Below are 17335 nucleotides of genomic sequence, written 5' to 3'. Positions count from 1 at the left end.
TACTTAAGAACTGCTTTTGACAATAAGCCACTAGCGTACTTGTTTCTAGACTGACTTGAGTTTTTGGCACAATATGAAAAGCATTTGGAAAGTGTAAGTAAAAGCCTTCCGTTTCAGAAGAAATAATGGCCCCATTTGCCATGGAAACCAGAGGACTTTATGAAAATGCACTCAACTGTTTTCTGTAGTGAGCCTAAAATTATTCTAAAAATAAATTGTATTCCTGGCATCTGCTAGCCAATGCACAAAGATTGCATCTCATAAGGTTTTCTCTCTTAGAGAAAAATGCCATGCCACTTGAATATTTCATTTTTCTTATTATTCAGAATGTATGGGACAATATATGTGCTACACAGTAGGGCCTCAATAATCAGTTTTTTCTTAAATTAAATGTCTTTTGAGAGTCGGCAGATGATAATTTGAGTGCTGCCTCTGAACACAGACTATAGTTGAGGAAACCAAATATAGGGTTTTTATGCAAAATTAGAGCGAGTCATATTCAAACATTTGTTTTCTTTTCTATAGACAAATTTCATTTATGTCAGGGGAAACTAACAAAATAGAATTTTCAATGATAATGAAAATTTTAACAGACAAATATTGGTGAATAAAAGCAAGGAGACAAAGTCTCTGACCAGGAGTTCCATGTTACAGACCCAGCTCCAGTTACTTTGGGTGTTCACGAGGGCAGACGGGGAGCAAGGATGTGAAGCAATGAACCAGCTCAGCTATAAGTACCCAGGGCCATTGCATGGGGATCTATTACTTAATTAAAACTCTAAAGAAGCCTCATGCCAGGAGGCAAAATGTTATTTGTTACCTGGAAGGCCAAGAGGATAGGCTGAATGTATGTCTGGACAGGGCAAATAAAATTCCTAAAGTGAGATGTGGCAAAGGCAAAGTAAAATCCAAACAGATGAGATTCATGTTCATATCCATATGTCCTCACTGGCTTAAGAATATAGTGATAGAGTCATACTGGGCAGATTAGGCCATTGGTTAACAGGAATATTCATTAATTCAGTTTTCATTCCATAAATTTGTATGGAGTGCCTCCACGTTCCAGGCACCAGGATGGCTGTTAGGAATGAAGCAATGAACTGAGCCCAAGCCTCAAATATTTCATGCCTTTCAGTGGCACAGGTGCCTAAATACTCTGCAAATGTTATTACAAGGGGGAGAGAAAATGGCTGCCTAAACCCTCCTTGGAGATATTACTAAGGAATTTTAAGGAGGAGGAAGTGATGGAAATTTGGTTCATCATGGCAGGGCCCTAGTATATAACTTATTGTTTGCACCAGGATACTTTTCAGGGTGAATCGGTGTCTGTTTAATAAATGCCTTGGGCCACAGTGTGAACTGAGACTCCTTGGTAGATCAGTACACACAGGTACACTTCATGCATACTTGATTATTTCTTGGAAACAATCTAACAGTTTATTTTCTGTTTAACATGCTGTCACTGTGTTGATAGGGATCCTTACAGTTCTTTATTTTACAATTTGATTGGCAATGAATAAGTTTCTACAATAACATTCAGTTAGGAGCCTGTCGGGACACTGGCTGACCCTCTCTGGATGTAGAAGGCAGAGGTTCAGCCTGGCAGGCAGACTTGTGTTTCACCAATAGGACTCTGCCTTGGTGAACGTTTTTATAAAGAGTTAGGTGAAGTGATGAAGACCTGATGATAATAGGCGTCAATAACCCAGTGCTGGTAGGGTGAATGAATCCCCTGGCTCCATGAAGTTCTTAATAAGCAAGAACAATAGGTCAGGTTTTTAAAGATGGTGTATTATGGGCACATGCACAAGATAGAGCACTTAAATTTAAACAAAAATAAATCTACTGCATAAACATGAGAAGGAATAAATATGGCTTAGCAGCAGTATTTGTCAAGGAACAAATACATTTTAGCTATTAATTCCAGCTCTATGGTGTAATATAAAACTTTGGCAGAGACTTGATAGAAGAGATTCATGCTTTAGCTGGATAATTGGGCAAGAATGTGCCTTCCAGCCCTGAGATTCTGTAGTCTTGGAACTACAATAGCACAGCCTGTATCTTATTCACATCTGTCCCCCAGCTATAGACGGCACTAAACGTATGTGCTATATAAATCAATAGACGCATTATAAACGACGAGAGCTTAAACAATGACGTTGACAGATTTTGTAGAAGTTTGTATCTTCATTCACTGGTGTCCCATCTCCCTCCTTACCTGACATCTTCATATCCAATCTGCCACCTCCTCATTGCCAGTTCTCATTTCTTCCTGTATAAACATGGAAGACTGAGAATCAGCCTACGGAACCAAGAAGGACTCGTAATTTTAGGAAGGCAGATCTTATAAATCAGTAATATAATCCTTTTCTTCTCTTGATGCCAATGCATTACTTACATAAGATTAATCAAACACATCCAAAAGATAACCAGCAACTTCACCTCACAGCTAGTGAACATACTGGTTTGAGCAAGATTTTCCTGAAAAATCTTGTTTTCCACACCCATATTTACTCTTGTTTCTCCTGGAGGCAGAATGTTGCTCTCGGATACAGGCTGGGTGTTTATCCTGTATTTATTCAGATCTAGGAGAAGAAACAGTATGTCTGTGTTGCCCACCCCATTCCCTCATAAAATTTAGAAATGCTGTTTTATCTCCTTTTGCCTATATTAAATCCTCTTCAGTTAGCCAGTAGGTTGAGGGAAGTGCAGAAGACCAGGGTTTAAATTGCCTTACTGCCTAGTCACACTGCTGAGATCCACAGGGTAATTACCCACTGGCCATTGCATTTCACACCGTGCTCAGCTGGGCTTGCCTAACAGCAATGGCCTCCTCTTTGTTGACAGTTATTTAAAGACGTGGTATCATAAGCCTATTTGTCAAAGTGGCCTAACATCTTATTCTACGAGTATCACTGAAGTAACCTTTAGTTCATAAATTAGTGACCCCGTAACTGCACAGATAGAACTCATGCTATAGATACGCTTCATGCAAAGTTAAAAACTACTCTGGCAGACTCTGCAGCAAAGAAAACTTCTGTCAAGCAGTTCTATTATCCTCAAGATTTCCATTATTTCGTGTAATTTTTTTTTTTTTTTTTTTTTGAGACAGGGTATGGCTCAGTTCCCCAGGCTACAGTGCAATGGCATGATCTCGGCTCACTGTAACCTCTGCCTCCCAGGCTCAAATGATCCTACTGCCTCAGATTTCCCAGTAGCTGTACTTTCCAGCCCTGAGATTCTATAGTCTTAGATCTGTGGTAGCACAGACTGTGTCTTGTTCACTTCAGGTGCACACCATTATGCTTGGCTAATTGTTGTATCTTTTATAAAGATGGGGTTTTGCTATGTTGCCCTGGCTGGTCTCGAACTCCTAAGCTCAGGCAATCTGCCCACCTGGCCTTCCAAAGTGCTGGGTTTACAAGCGTGAGCCACTGTGCCCGGCCTGCGTTTTTGGTGAGTAATTTTTTTTTTTTTTTTTTTAGGCAGTTCTTGTTTTGAAGGAATGATACAATTTCATCACTACATAAACGATCCTTATCTAAAAAGCCACACATTTTAAAACCAATTTTAAACCCTCCAACTTTACAACTGTGGTAACTGTGTGTGTGTATGCATGCACACGTGTGTGTGTGCACTGTTCTGACTAGACATCCCAATCCTCTGTCTATCCAGTTCTTCCAGAGAGCATAAATTTATTTTATAGAAGTATATTTAGACTACAGGAGAGAGCCATGATGAAGCTGAGCTCTAAAATATTCCATTCTAGCTAATGAAGGGACGCTCATCTCATCATTGGCTGAAGTAACAAATTAGGGTACAGGTTATGGCAAACTAATGAATGTGCCTACTCCCTGAACAAATTTTCTGTTTGTCCAATGGCAAGTAAACCTATTGGACATGAATACCACGTCATTAAAGAAAAATTTAGCAAGATGTTGATCAGTTCTAAGCACGTATTAATCTTTGGAGGCTGGAAAAATGCATATTGGCACTTCTTGTAAATCCAAATACGCAATATCACTCAAGTAAGAGACAGTTGTAATTCTGGTAAATTAGGACTCTTTTAGAAATAAAATAGATATAGGCATTTTATTGGATTGAAAACTGAATATAGGTTTCCAGTGGCTAGGTCACCACCAGGTGGGGATATGATAGGAAGAATTCAAGCACAGTACACAGTAGGTGCTCAATAATTGCTTGCAAAAATTGTTTAGTGTGTCCTAATTTACTGATATTTTCTGTAGCTCTTCTTTTTTTACCACTCTCCCTTGAAATATACAACAAACAAACAATTACAAGACTAGAATAATGTCTCTCTTCAGAGGAAACAGAAACACATATTTAACCTCACACTCAGGCAATAGCCAACTAAACCCCACATTATAAACATTTAAATTTAAATACACAGAAGGTTTAAAGCAAAAAACTTGGTACTAAATTTCCTTTGAAGACAAGAGGAATTCTCAGATATTGTGAAACACTGTTTAGATGGGAAGGCAGTTCTGTGAGTTTTGGCAAATTACTTAATTGCTCTGTACTTATTTCCTGCTCTTAAAATAGGACAAATGATAGACTGATGGTTATTGTGAAGATTTATTGAGATAATATAAGTAAGGTGCTTTGAACAGTGGCAAATAATAGCATTATATGCATGTTTCTGTTACTGATCTTAATATTTGGTAAAATATGGAGATTTCAAATCTGCCCTAAGGCAGTTAAAATTTAAAATAAGTCGTGTTAATTTTATTCACAACTCTAAGTCAATAGACTTTTCCTGAAGACATGGAGTTAACTCCATTCTTCTACCTTGAAGAAGAAGATACATGTAATGATTATTATTTCTATTACTCCATACATTTCCTAGTTCTTTTATGAGGGATAACGGGCTTATGACATTGTTTTCAATGGTAAACACTTGTGACTATGTTTGTTGCTAGATAAGTGAAGAAAAAATTGTGCTTGTCACAGGAAGTCTGTTCCAATGAATGCTTACTTATTTTATAGGGACATTTTTGAAGGATTTGCCAAAATTTCCTGGGCACCAAGCTCTAGGCAGTGAGTGAAGCAGTTAAATAAGAAATAAAAGACCCTAAACTCTGCACAATAACTTGCAACTAGGTGGACTATGTTGCCTCAAGGGCAACCAATTCTAAGGAAGAGATTAAGGGAAAAGTCAAGCATTTTCTTTCAACCTTGTGCACTTTCAAGAAATTAAAAGGATATTGTCAAAGTCTTCTTTTTAAAATAGCTTTTAAAAACCAGGCTTATTTTCGTGATTTAAAATGACTACACAAAATGAATTAGTATAATTTATATTGTAATGCAGTTGTTTGAGAAATATTTCTAATTCTGTTTCAACTTTATTTCTCCAAGGGTATAATATAAAAATTACTTCTGTTATTATTCTCTACCAGTAGGGAAAAAATTAAAACATTAGATCCATTGAGAAAGACATGTAATAAATAATTAAGATTAGTAATAATATCTATCGGGACAATTATGACCAGTTGAATCATCTCTTTCCTTTGAATTATTTAGCTAACAAATTAACTCTCCCAAATATTTAAAATGTAAAATCATATTTTACTGCCCATTTTACTGTGCATCAAATTTAGTTTTCTATTTTTTCAATTTATTTGCTACTATAAATATGAAAGGAGGGAGAATCTTTTTTACATAAATGCCTCGCATCACTGTCCAGTCCCCTCAGTAGAGGGGAGAAAAGAAAAGCATCGCTCAAACTAAAATATTTTTGTTTGACATTGAGCACCAGCTAGTCATACTAATAAATACCCATGTCATGCAGATGGCTGGGCAAATAAGAGATATCTAAAAATATGCACTGGTCTTGGAAAACATGGCACAAGTAAGGATATCATATCGTATGATGTCTGTTTATTTTATATCCGTTTCTTTTGAATGGGTAGTTGGGGACTCCATTTCTAAGGAGAATAGGTAAATAAAATGACCTTTGGCATTAGGAAAAAACCAGGCTTAATTCAGTCGTCTGTTTTCTTTTTGGCAATAGTTAGTTTTAGGAGGTATATAACTACATGGTGTTCTAGTAATTGTCTCTTTAGCATGAATAGGATGGGAAATCACCCTTGGTAGTTCTTTCCTCAATGGAACTTTTCAAAGGTGAGCTGGGTATATTATCTTGTGATTTCTGATTGCTGGTTACTAGGGGGACAAATTGGGAATTAAAGATAAAATGTAATAATTTCAACCCAAGCAGTTTCATATATGAGAAGAGAGGTGGTGTGAGCACGCAAGGGGACAACGTTTTTGCTTCAGCCCAAGACGCACTGAGGCTTGGCACCATTTGAGAGATGCCAAGCACAATTCAGAAGAAAGGAGAACTAAAACAAGCCAGAATGGATAAATAATGCCTCAACCCTGGAGGGCTGGGGATCAATTAGAAAACAGTCCCTTAGTATAAAATTGCTAAATATTTAGGACCTAAACTCTTTTTTTTCCATTTATTTATTCTTTGTATTTTTTTTTTTACTTTTAAGTTCAGAAGTACATGTGCAGTATATGCAGGTTTGTTACACAGGTAAATGTGTGTAATGGGGGTTTATTGTGCAGATTATTTCATCACCCAGATATTAAGCCTAGTGCCCATTAGTTATTTTTCCTGATCCTCTCCCTCCTCCCACCCTTTGCCCTCCAATAGGCCCCAGTGTGTGTTGTTCCCTACCATGCGCCCATATATTGTCATCATTTAGCTCCCACTTACAAGTGAGAACCTGTGGTATTTTGTTTTCTATGTCTGCATTAGTTTGCTAAGGATAATGGCCTCCAGCTCCATCAACGTCCCTGCAAAGAACCTGACCTCGTTCTTTTTTATGTCTGCATAGTATGTCATGGTGTATATGTACTACATTTTCTTTATCCAGTCTGTCATTGATAGGCATTTAGGTTGATTCCATGTCTTTGCTATTGTGAATAGTGCTGCAATGAGCATACATGTGCATGGGTCTTCATACTAGAATGGTATATATTTCTTTGAATGTATATGCAGTAATAAGATTGCTGCATTGAATGGTATTTCTGTTTTTGGATCTTTGAGGAATTGCCACACTGCCTTCCACAATGGTTGAATGAATTTACACTCCCACCAACAGTGTATGCTTTTTTTTCCTCCACAACCTTACCAGCATCTGTTATTTTTTGATGTTTTAATAATAGCCATTCTGACTGGTGTAAAATTACCGGTATCTCATTGTGGTTTTGATTTGCATTTCTCTAACGATCAGTGATGTTGAGCTTTTTTTCATATGATTGTTGGCCACATGTATATCTTCTTTTGAGAAGTGTCTGTTCATGTCCTTTGCCCACTTTTTAATGTTTTTGTTTTTGTTTTCTTTTAAATTTGTTTAAGTTCATAATAGATGCTGGATATTAGACCTTTGTCAAATGCATAGTTTGCAAAGATTTTTTTCCCATTCTGTAGGTTGTCTGTTTCCTCTGTTGACAGCATTTTTTTTTTTTTTTTTTTTTTTGCTGTAGAGAGTTCTATTCTCATTAAACTACCATTGACATTATTCACAGAACTAAAAAAAGCCATTTTAAAATTCATATGAAACCAAAAAAGAGCCCGAATATCCAAGGCAATCCTAGGCAAAAAGAACAAAGCTAGAGGCATCACGCTACCTGACTTCAAACTGTACTGTAGGGATACAGTAACCAAAACAGCGTGGCACTGGTATAAGAACAGACACATAGAACAATGGAACAAAATAGAGAACCCAGAAATAAGACCACACACCTACAACTACCTGATCTTCAATAAACCTGACAAAAACAATAATGAGGAAAGGATTCCTTATTTAATAAATGGTGCTGTGATAACTAGCTAGCCATATGCAAGAAACTGAAACTGGGCTTTTCCCTTGTACCATATACAAAAATCAGCTCATGATGGATTAAAGACTTAAATGTAAAACTCCAAATTATAAAAACTCTAGAAGAAAACCTAGGCAGTACCATTTTGGACATAGGCACAGGCAAAGATTTTATGACAAAAATGCCAAAAGCAATTGCAAAAAAGCAAAAATTGACAAATGGGATCTAATCAACCTTTGCATTTTTTCAATTGCCACATCATGGTTGTATATATTTTTGGGGTACATGTGATATTTTGACACAGGTATACAATGTGTAACTGTCAAGCCAGTCAGAATAATTGGCATTTCCATCACCTCGAAGGTTTATATTTCCTTTGTGTTGGGAACATTACTATTCTTTTCTTCTAGCCATTTTGAAATATGCAATAAATTATTGTTAATAATAATTTCCCTTTCATACTATCAGATATTAGAACTTATTCTTTCTATCCAGCTGTAGTTTTACACCCCTTAATCAACTTCTCTTCATCCCCTTTTCCCCTGTTCCTTTTCAGCCTCTGGTAACCACCATTCTAGTCTCTACCTCCATGAGATTCACTTTTTAATCTCCCACATGTGCGCGAGAGCATGCAATATTTGTCTTTCTGTGCCTGGATTATTTCATCCATATTCAATTTGTCCTCTAGTTCCATTCGTATGGCTGCAAATGAAAGGATTTCATTTTTTATGGCTGAATAATATCCCATTTTGCATATATAACACATTTTCTTTATCCATTTATCTGCTGATGGACGCTTAGGATCATCCCATCTCTTGGCTTGGTTTATTGCAACACTATTCATTATTGTGAGTAGTGTCGCAATAAACACAGAAGTGCAGCATCTCTTCAATATAAAGGTTTTCTTTCCATTGGACAGACACCTAGCAGTGGGATTGCTAGATCGTATGGTAGTTCTAGCTTTAGTGTTTTGAGGAGTAGGTCATTTCAAAGAAGGTTCATGTGGCTGTGAGACCAAGAACTCTTAATGCTGTTACCAAAGGTTGCAATAGGATGTGATAGCCCTCAGTAGTGCTATGTTCCTCTGGGGAGATATTAATTAAAAAAAAAAGCACACTTTTAAAAAACTATTGATAATGGGCCAGGTGTGGTGGCTCACGCCTGTAATCCCAGCCCTTTGGGAGGCTGAGATGGGCGGATCACAAGGTCAGGAGATCGACACCATCCTGACTAACACGGTGAAACCCCATCTCTACTAAAAATTCAAAAAATTAGCCAGGCGTGGTGGCGGGCGCCTGTAGTCCCAGCTACTCGGGAGGCTGAGGCAGGAGAATGGCGTGAACCCGGGAGGCGGAGCTTGGAGTGAGCCGAGATCGCGCCACTGCACTCCAGCCCAGGCAACTGAGCTAGACTCCGTCTCAAAAAAAAAAAAAGCTATTGATAATGAAGATTTGCAACTTGGAAACTGGGTTATGAGAAAACAATATTTCAAAGTTTTATAAGGGCAGTTTATATAAATGTCTAAGTTAGAAAATAATTTCAGGGAAATATTTTCTACATTAAATAGCAAAATAATGTAGCTCTTGAATTTCTTCAACGTTACTTTAATTTAAACTATGCAAACCCGAAATTGTTGTAATTAAAGCCTGTCATTAACTTTGAAATCTCAACTTGGCGTAACAAATCTGGCACAAAGTGATATTAAACATTTTTACCCAGTCATAAATTTTCAAATTACTTTATTAGATGTTTTTCACAAAAAAACAAAATGAGCTAAGGCAATAGATGAAGTGATCTGTATGATTTTTGTTAAGTATATTGTGCAATTGCAAAGGGCAATTTGTGTCATTTATTTTTCAATTAAGAAAGGACGTAAACTGTTTTTGTAGTTTCCAGGTGCAGAAAGGATTCTAGAATCTCTGCATTTGGTGGAGGAGGAGGCGTTGGAAATGCATGTGGTGGGGAAGGTTGTGCAAATACGTGCTGACATGGAGTGGAGGGTCTGAAGTGTAAGGCCTGTCTTCCTGTTGTCTTTGGGCTTTTCAGCATACTTACACCCGATACTAATTTCCTTAACTCGGACCTCTGTCTTCAGCATTTTTTATTGATAAATGTTTACTGAATACCAAATACAATATCCTTTCAGAAACATAGAAGTAACTAAATTGGTGTTATGTTACCCAGGTGGTGTACAGTATAGTTGAGGTGAAAAGACATATGTACATGAAAATCCCAGCACTTTGGGAGGCCGAGGCAGGTGGATCACCTGAGGTCAGGAGTTCAAGGCCACCCTGACCAACATGGTGAAACACCGTCTCTACTAAAAATACAAAAATTAGCTGGGCGTGGTCGGGGGTGCCTGTAATCCCAGCTACTCAGGAGGCCAGGGCAGGAGAATCGCTTGAACCTGGGAGGCGGAGGTTGCAGTGAGTCAAGATCAGGCCATTGCACTCCAGCCTGGGTACCAGAGTGAGACTCTGCCTCAAAAAAAAAAAAAAAAACTAAAACAATACAGTATGTACATACATAATTAAAACTATAAGAGCAATACGATTATTACTATCAGGAAAGTCAACTTCATGCATACAGTCTTGCAATATCTGTTTGGTCACATGAAAGAGTCTTGGGCCTGAAACATTTTCTTATCAAGAATCATAAAACTCTCCAATCTGGGTTCATCATCTTGTTTGGGAATATCTTTCTCTATTCTGGGCTCAATATGTATCCCTTTCTTCTGCCTAAATGCATGCCTTGATGGCCCTCTGGGATGCCTCTAGCTTGCTGTATTTCAGACCCCAGGGGAAAAGATGGGAATCCTTCCATGGCAGCAGTAAGTGAAATGCATGGTTAGCTCCACGGTGAATCCACTGGCCATGGAGGACCAAGGCCAAGGAGCTGGATCTTAACACACACACTCTCTTCTCTTGGTGCAAGTAAACACCACACAATTCGAAATGTATTGTGTTGTCTGTTCTCACCTTGAGTCATGCAATGATCTCTTCCTAGGGTGGCATTTATCGGCCTTTTAACCTTGTTCACACTCATGTCATATTCTATCCTGCAGATGGACCACCCAGTGAGCAATGAAATAACTAGAGTCAAGTAATAGAAAGGATAATGTTCAGCCCCAATGGTCTAGAAGATTCACTGGCAAAGTAGGCTTTGAGCAGACATGAGAACAATTTGGATTTTGATAAATAGCAAAGGACTCAGAGGCTCCTCCAGTTATGTGATCTCATACAGAAATGTACAGAGTGGGAAATCAAAGGGTGTGCTGAGAGGCCGGAGCAAAAGCTTGTCTAGAGTAGGGAATTTCTACAGCATATCAGTGGGTCAAAAGGTTGGAAAAGTAGAACAGGACTGAGATGATGACATTATAGTCATCTTCAAATTAATCCTCTAGATGGATAAATAACAATAGACAAAACACATCAGGGAATCTTTTTCGGAAGACAGGTGCTCAGTTGTCACTTAAAAATTTCAAATGGAGTGTATGTTTAGATTCAGAAAACTCCCTAAGATGTATGTTGATGTACTCTGGTGATATGGAAAATATTTAACCACTGGTGCAGCATGGGCCCTGCCCCCTCAGCGTGGGGGCAAATTAGAAGAATATCAGTCCTGCTACACCCCTAGGCAAGGCAGTGGGAATCCACTTAGGACATTTGAGCTGTGGAATGATGCAATCAATGTGCTTCTTAGGAGCACTAATAAACCACAGTGGAAGAATGAAAAGGAGGAAGGCATGCAATTCAGTTTTCATGCGTTTTGCAACCATGATGTATTCAGAGATTCAATTAGGGTTGTAGCAGCTGGAATATAAATAAAGAGAGAGACAGGAGTAGATTTGGAAGATGCATTAGTGTTAGAAAGACAGAGGAAGATAAAGTTCTTTCTGAGGACTAGAACCCATTTATAGGGAAAAATCATGATACTTTTAACAGAAACAGCAATTGTGTTTTAGGGAAAAAAAAAGAGTTATGTAAGGATTAAGATACAGAGTCAATCAGACCTGGACTTAAATCTTGGCTCAGCCTCTTTCAAACAGTATATCCTTAAACCTGTTACTAGACCTCCTTTATGATTCAATTGTTTGATCTGTAGAATGGATATATAACAGTGTATTTTTCATGGTGTTATGGAGTTGTACTGATCAGGGTTCTCCAGATAAACAGAACCAATAGGAGATATATATCTATATGTCCATACTCATATCAACATCTATGTCTGTATCCATCCATCCATCCATCCATCTATCGGGAGAAGATTTATTATAAGGAATTGGTTCATGCAGTTATAGAGGCTGAGAAGTCATACAGCTTGTATGTTGTGTTGGCAAGCTGTAGCCCCAGGAGAACCTGTGGTGTAGTTTCAGTCTGAATGCTGTCAGCCTTGAGGCCTAGGAAGAGCTGATGTTTTAGTTCAAGTCTGAAGGTAGGAAAAGAATGAAGTCCCAGCTCAAATGTTGGTCATCATTCTGCAATGTGCAGGACAGCCTCAACAGAGAATAATCCAGCCCAAGATGTCAGCAGTGCCACAGATGAGACACTGTGATGTACAGGGTATTTATTTATTTTATTTTTATTAAATGCAATTAATTAAGTGATAATTTCTTTGAAGACAAGATCTTGCCCTGTCACCTAGGCTGGAGTACAGTGGCACAATCATAGCTCACTGTAGTCTGGAACTTCCAGGCTTACTCAATCCTCCTCCCTCAGCCTCCTAAGTAGCTGAGACTACAGGTGTATGCTACCATGCCTGGCTAATATTTTCTTTTCTGCATTTTTGGTAGAGACAGGGTCTCACTATGTTGTCCAGGCTGGTGTTGAACTCCTAGGCCCAAGGGGTCTTCCCACGTCGACCTCCCAAACTGCTGGGATTATAGGCATGAGCCACTGTGCCCAGCCTCTATAGGGCATTTAGAAAGTAATTGTGTAGAAGTCACTCATTTCTACACTCATAGAGAGTTTAAGATAAATGATTCTAAACTGTCTTCCAATACTAAAAGTCTATGGCTACTGTGAACAGGGCTGCAGCAAACACAGGAGTGCAGATATCTCTCCCATAGACTGATTGCCTTTCTTTTGGGTATATGCCCACAGTGGGGTTGCAATCCTGGAGACGTCTTCATAATGTGACATTCGTTTTTAACTTTCTTGCAGGCAAGCCTAAGTTGTTTTTTGTTTGTTTGTTTGTTTGTTTTGAGATAGAATTTTGCTCTTTTTGCCCAGGCTGGAGTGCAATGGTGCAATCTCGGCTCAATGCACTGCAACCTCTGCCTCTCGGATTCAAGAGATTCTCCTTCCTCAGCTTCCCGAGTAGCTGGGATTACAGGCATGCACCACCGTGCCCGGCTAATATTTTTGTATTTTTAGTAGAGACAAGGTTTTCTCCATGTTGGTCATGCTGGTTTCAAACTCCCGACCTCAGGTGATCTGCCCATTTCGGCCTCCCAAAGTGCTGGGATTACTGGCGTGAGCCATCGCACCCAACCGAGACTAAGCTTTTTCAACTCCCAAGCTCATGTTTAAAACTCTGTAATGAATGAAGACATGAATTGTAGCTATCTTGACAATTTTTTTATTTTTATATAAAAAATTGCATGTTGACATAAAAGTAAAGAGAGGGTGGTATAATAAACCCAACACCTATTTCCAACAACTGTTATGATCTTTAGCAAATTTTCAAGTAATTTATAGAAATGTGGCCCATGGGTCACACGTAATTATCACCCATTTCTGTACTTTTTTAGAAATGGAAATTAAAGGACGTCACTAAAACTTTCTCAAAGTTATAGTGGGCTGAAATGCTTGGAGTCCCATAGTTAGAGACATTCTTTTCCCCAACAAAGCCCCAGTATTACTGGGATAGGTCTGGGTGTCATCGAGTGATAATTAACCACTATAGCCCTTGTATAAACAGTCAGCATGTAAACATCATTCAAAGAAAAGTGTGGATTTCTCTCTCTCTCTTTTTTTAACCTTGATAGTCAGATTTCCTTTATAACATTTTGTCCACTTAAGCCTTCAGTAAGTGTTTACTCTGGCTTGGTTTTATTTGTGTATAATTATTCAGAGTAGGAGATGAGGGAGAAGGGTATGACAGCGGCTTCCTTCAAATGCCCCCGGCTCCCTAAGGACGCACCATTCTCCACTCAGGACGCCTTTACTGTGACCCTCTATAGACTACAGAGTATTTCCCTCTCTAAGGGTTCCTCACAGCCTGACCTCCACCTTGCAAGTCACAGAATCAGACAGTTCAGAAAGAAACTCTGCTTCAGGAGTAATGCGTGCTTTGCAGACAAAATGACTCTTTGTATTTGGGCAAAGAGAGAATCTTAAAGCAAAATATGAGCTATTCTAGTTGTTACTTAATAGTTACAAAATTCAAAAAACATAAACAGAATGGATATAATCTAATGGAACTTTTTGAAAAAATCGATACATGAGAATGTCTGAAGGAAGGTTTTGTGATTATGCATGAAACTCAATTCCAGATATTCAATTTCCAGATTTTCCACCATCAGCATCAATAGCTTACATAATAATGGACTCAACTGTTAGTAATAAAATGTTTAAACTACATCTTCTTCCACTTTATGGAGGCACTGACCTTTGCCATGGTGAGAAGGCTTTGAACAGTTTGCCTTCATCCATCCCTCAATCTCAATATTATGGACAACTATGCACAATTTAAAGTGTTTTCCATCTAAAGTCCATTCCCCACTCCATTGTCACAGTATTCAATTTCTTAGTAATATATAGGAACCACTTTCTTCTGCATGGCTGGAAGTTGCTACTTTATGTTGATAAATAAATTATGTGTCAAGAGCAGTGTGAATAACAAATATCTGTTACTGGCCAACCGATATTCATATGCTCTAAAATCTGTGCAAATATCATGAACATTGAAATATTATGAACAAATATCATGAACATGTGAAATATTATGAAATTAAGAACTAATTTCTTAACAGTAAGCCAAGTCCAAAATTAACACTATTTTAGAGCCACTCTGTACCTCTAAAATGAAGATCTCTGTGCTATTTATTTCCACCATGTTTTACCCCAAGACAATTGGCAGGTAGTAAATAACAGCAATGAGTATTCAAATCATAGATTGTTGTTTGTCCTGACTTAAAAATAAAGTAACATCTAAAAAAATATGGACAAAGGGCTCACATTGTTTAGCATTAAATGGGAAAAATTCTATAAGACATACTCAACAGGAAGATAGTATTCTGGTCATGAAAGTGTAAATTCAATCATTCAATTTAAATGCTAGAATTTGGGTTATAGAGGGAATCTCAGAAGTTTTCTGGTTGAAAAAGCCTATATTACGGTGAGACAACTGAAGTACAGTGATGGTAAATGACCTGACTAAGTAAAGCCTAATAGCTCAACGTGACTGCAAACCAAGTCTCTCCATGACACTGTTTTTCACTCTATCACTTTTTTCTCACTGGTTTATTGGTACGATGGCAATACAATGAATAACTCACATCTAGATGAGGCTTCTACATAAAAGAATTTTTATTCTTAATTGAGAAACTTCTACCAAACTGAGTTTGGAAGAGTAATTTTGCTCTTGCTCTGTGTGTGTGTGTGTGTGTGTGTAAGACACACAGAGAGAGTGTGTAACATCCTTATTGAGATAAAATTCACATTCCATGCAATTCACCAATTTTAAGTGTGCAATTCAATGTTTTTAGTGTAATAACTAATGGTATACAACCATCACCACAATCAGTTTTAGAATATTTGATCTCCTCAAAATAAAACCTAAACACATTACCAATTAGTCTTTGTTTCCCTCCTCCCCCACAGACCTAAGGTAAGATCTAATTTCTGTCTCCGTAGGATTGTTTTATGGACATTTCATGTAAATGAATACCATTGTGGCATTTTGTGGCTGGTTTCTCTCACTTAGCATAATGTTTTCAAGGTTCATCCATGCCATAGTATGTATTTGTACTTCATTTCTCTTTATTGATGAATAATATTCATCATCTGGTGATGTAACATTTGATTTATGCTTTCATCAGTTGCTGGACATTTGTTCTTTTTCCCACATGTTTTTATCACTATGGTGAATAATGCTTCTTTGAAAATTCATGGTGGTTCCAAGATGGCCAAATAGGAACAGCTCCGGTCTACAGCTCCCAGTGTGAGCAATGCAGAAGCTGGGTGATTTCTGCATTTCCAACTGAGGTACCAGGTTCATCTCACTGGGGCTTGTCGGACAGTGGGTTCAGGACAGTGGGTGCAGTGCACCGAGTGTGAGCCAAAGCAGGGCAAGGGATCGCCTCACCTGGGAAGCACAAGGGGTCAGGGAATTCCCTTTACTAGCCAAGCAAAGTTGTGACAGATGGCACCTGGAAAATCAGGTCACTCCCACCCTAATACTGCGCTTTTCCAATGGTCTTAGCAAACTTAGCAAACGGCACACCAGGAGATTATATCCCGTGCCTGGCTTAGAGGGTCCCACGCCCACAGAGCCTCACTCATTGCTAGCACAGCAGTCTGAGATCAAACTGCAAGGCAGCAGCGAGGCTGGGGGAGGGGTGCCCGCCATTGCTGAGGCTTGAGTAGGTAAACAAAGCTGCCCAGAAGCTAGAACTGGGTGGAGCCCACCGCAGCTCAAGGAGGCCTGCCTGCCTCTGTAGACTCCACCTCTGGGGGCAGAGCATAGCCAAACAAAAGGCAGCAGAAACCTCTGCAGACTTAAATATCCCTGTCTGACAGCTTTGAAGAGAGTAGTCATTCTCTCAGAATGGAGTTTGAGATCTGAGAACAGACAGACTGCCTCCACAAGTGGGTCCCTGACCCCTGAGTAGCCTATCTGGGAGGCACCCCACAGTAGGGGCAGACTGACACCTCACACAGCCGGGTACCCCTCTGAGATGAAACTTCCAGAGGAAAGATTAGGCAGCAACATTTGCTGTTCAGCAATATTCACTGTTCTGCAGCCTCCGCTGCTGATACCCAGACAAACAGCATCTGGAGTGGACCTCCAGCAAACTCCAACAGACCTGCAGCTGAGGGTCCTGACTGTTAGAAGGAAAACTAACAAACAGAAAGGCCATCCACACCAAAACCCAATCTGTATGTCACCATCATCAAAGACCAAAGGTAGATAAAACCACAAAGATAGGGAAAAAACAGATCAGAAAAACGGAAAATTCAAAAAATCAGAGCACCTCTCCTCTTCCAAAGGAGCGCAGCTCCTCACCAGCAATGGAACAAAGCTGTACGGAGAATGACTTTGATGAGTTGAGAGAAGATGGCTTCAGATGACCAAACTTCTCTGAGCTAAAGGAGGAAGTTCAAACCCATTACGAAGAAGTTAAAAACCTTGAAGAAAGATTAGATGAATGGCTAACTAGAATAATCAATTAGATAAGTCCTTAAATGACCTGATGGAGCTGAAAACCATGGCATGAGAGCTACATGATGAATGCATAAGCTTCAGTAGCCAATTCGAT

At 38.9% G+C, this 17335-nt stretch overlaps 1 non-coding gene across 1 annotated transcript; it reads left to right on the top strand.

The window, feature by feature from the left end:
• Positions 1-8830: 8830 nt before the first annotated feature.
• LOC116467692 (small nucleolar RNA SNORA25) lies at positions 8831-8951 on the top strand. The gene has a single exon (XR_004247898.1). It is a non-coding gene; the product is annotated as a small nucleolar RNA SNORA25 (small nucleolar RNA).
• Positions 8952-17335: the final 8384 nt, after the last annotated feature.

This window comes from Hylobates moloch, unplaced genomic scaffold (assembly GCF_009828535.3).
Source record: "Hylobates moloch isolate HMO894 unplaced genomic scaffold, HMol_V3 SCAFFOLD_4, whole genome shotgun sequence".
Lineage (NCBI taxonomy): Eukaryota > Metazoa > Chordata > Mammalia > Primates > Hylobatidae > Hylobates > Hylobates moloch.
The sequence above is the reverse complement of the archived record's forward strand: the minus strand, read 5'-3'. Positions and strand labels throughout refer to the sequence as shown.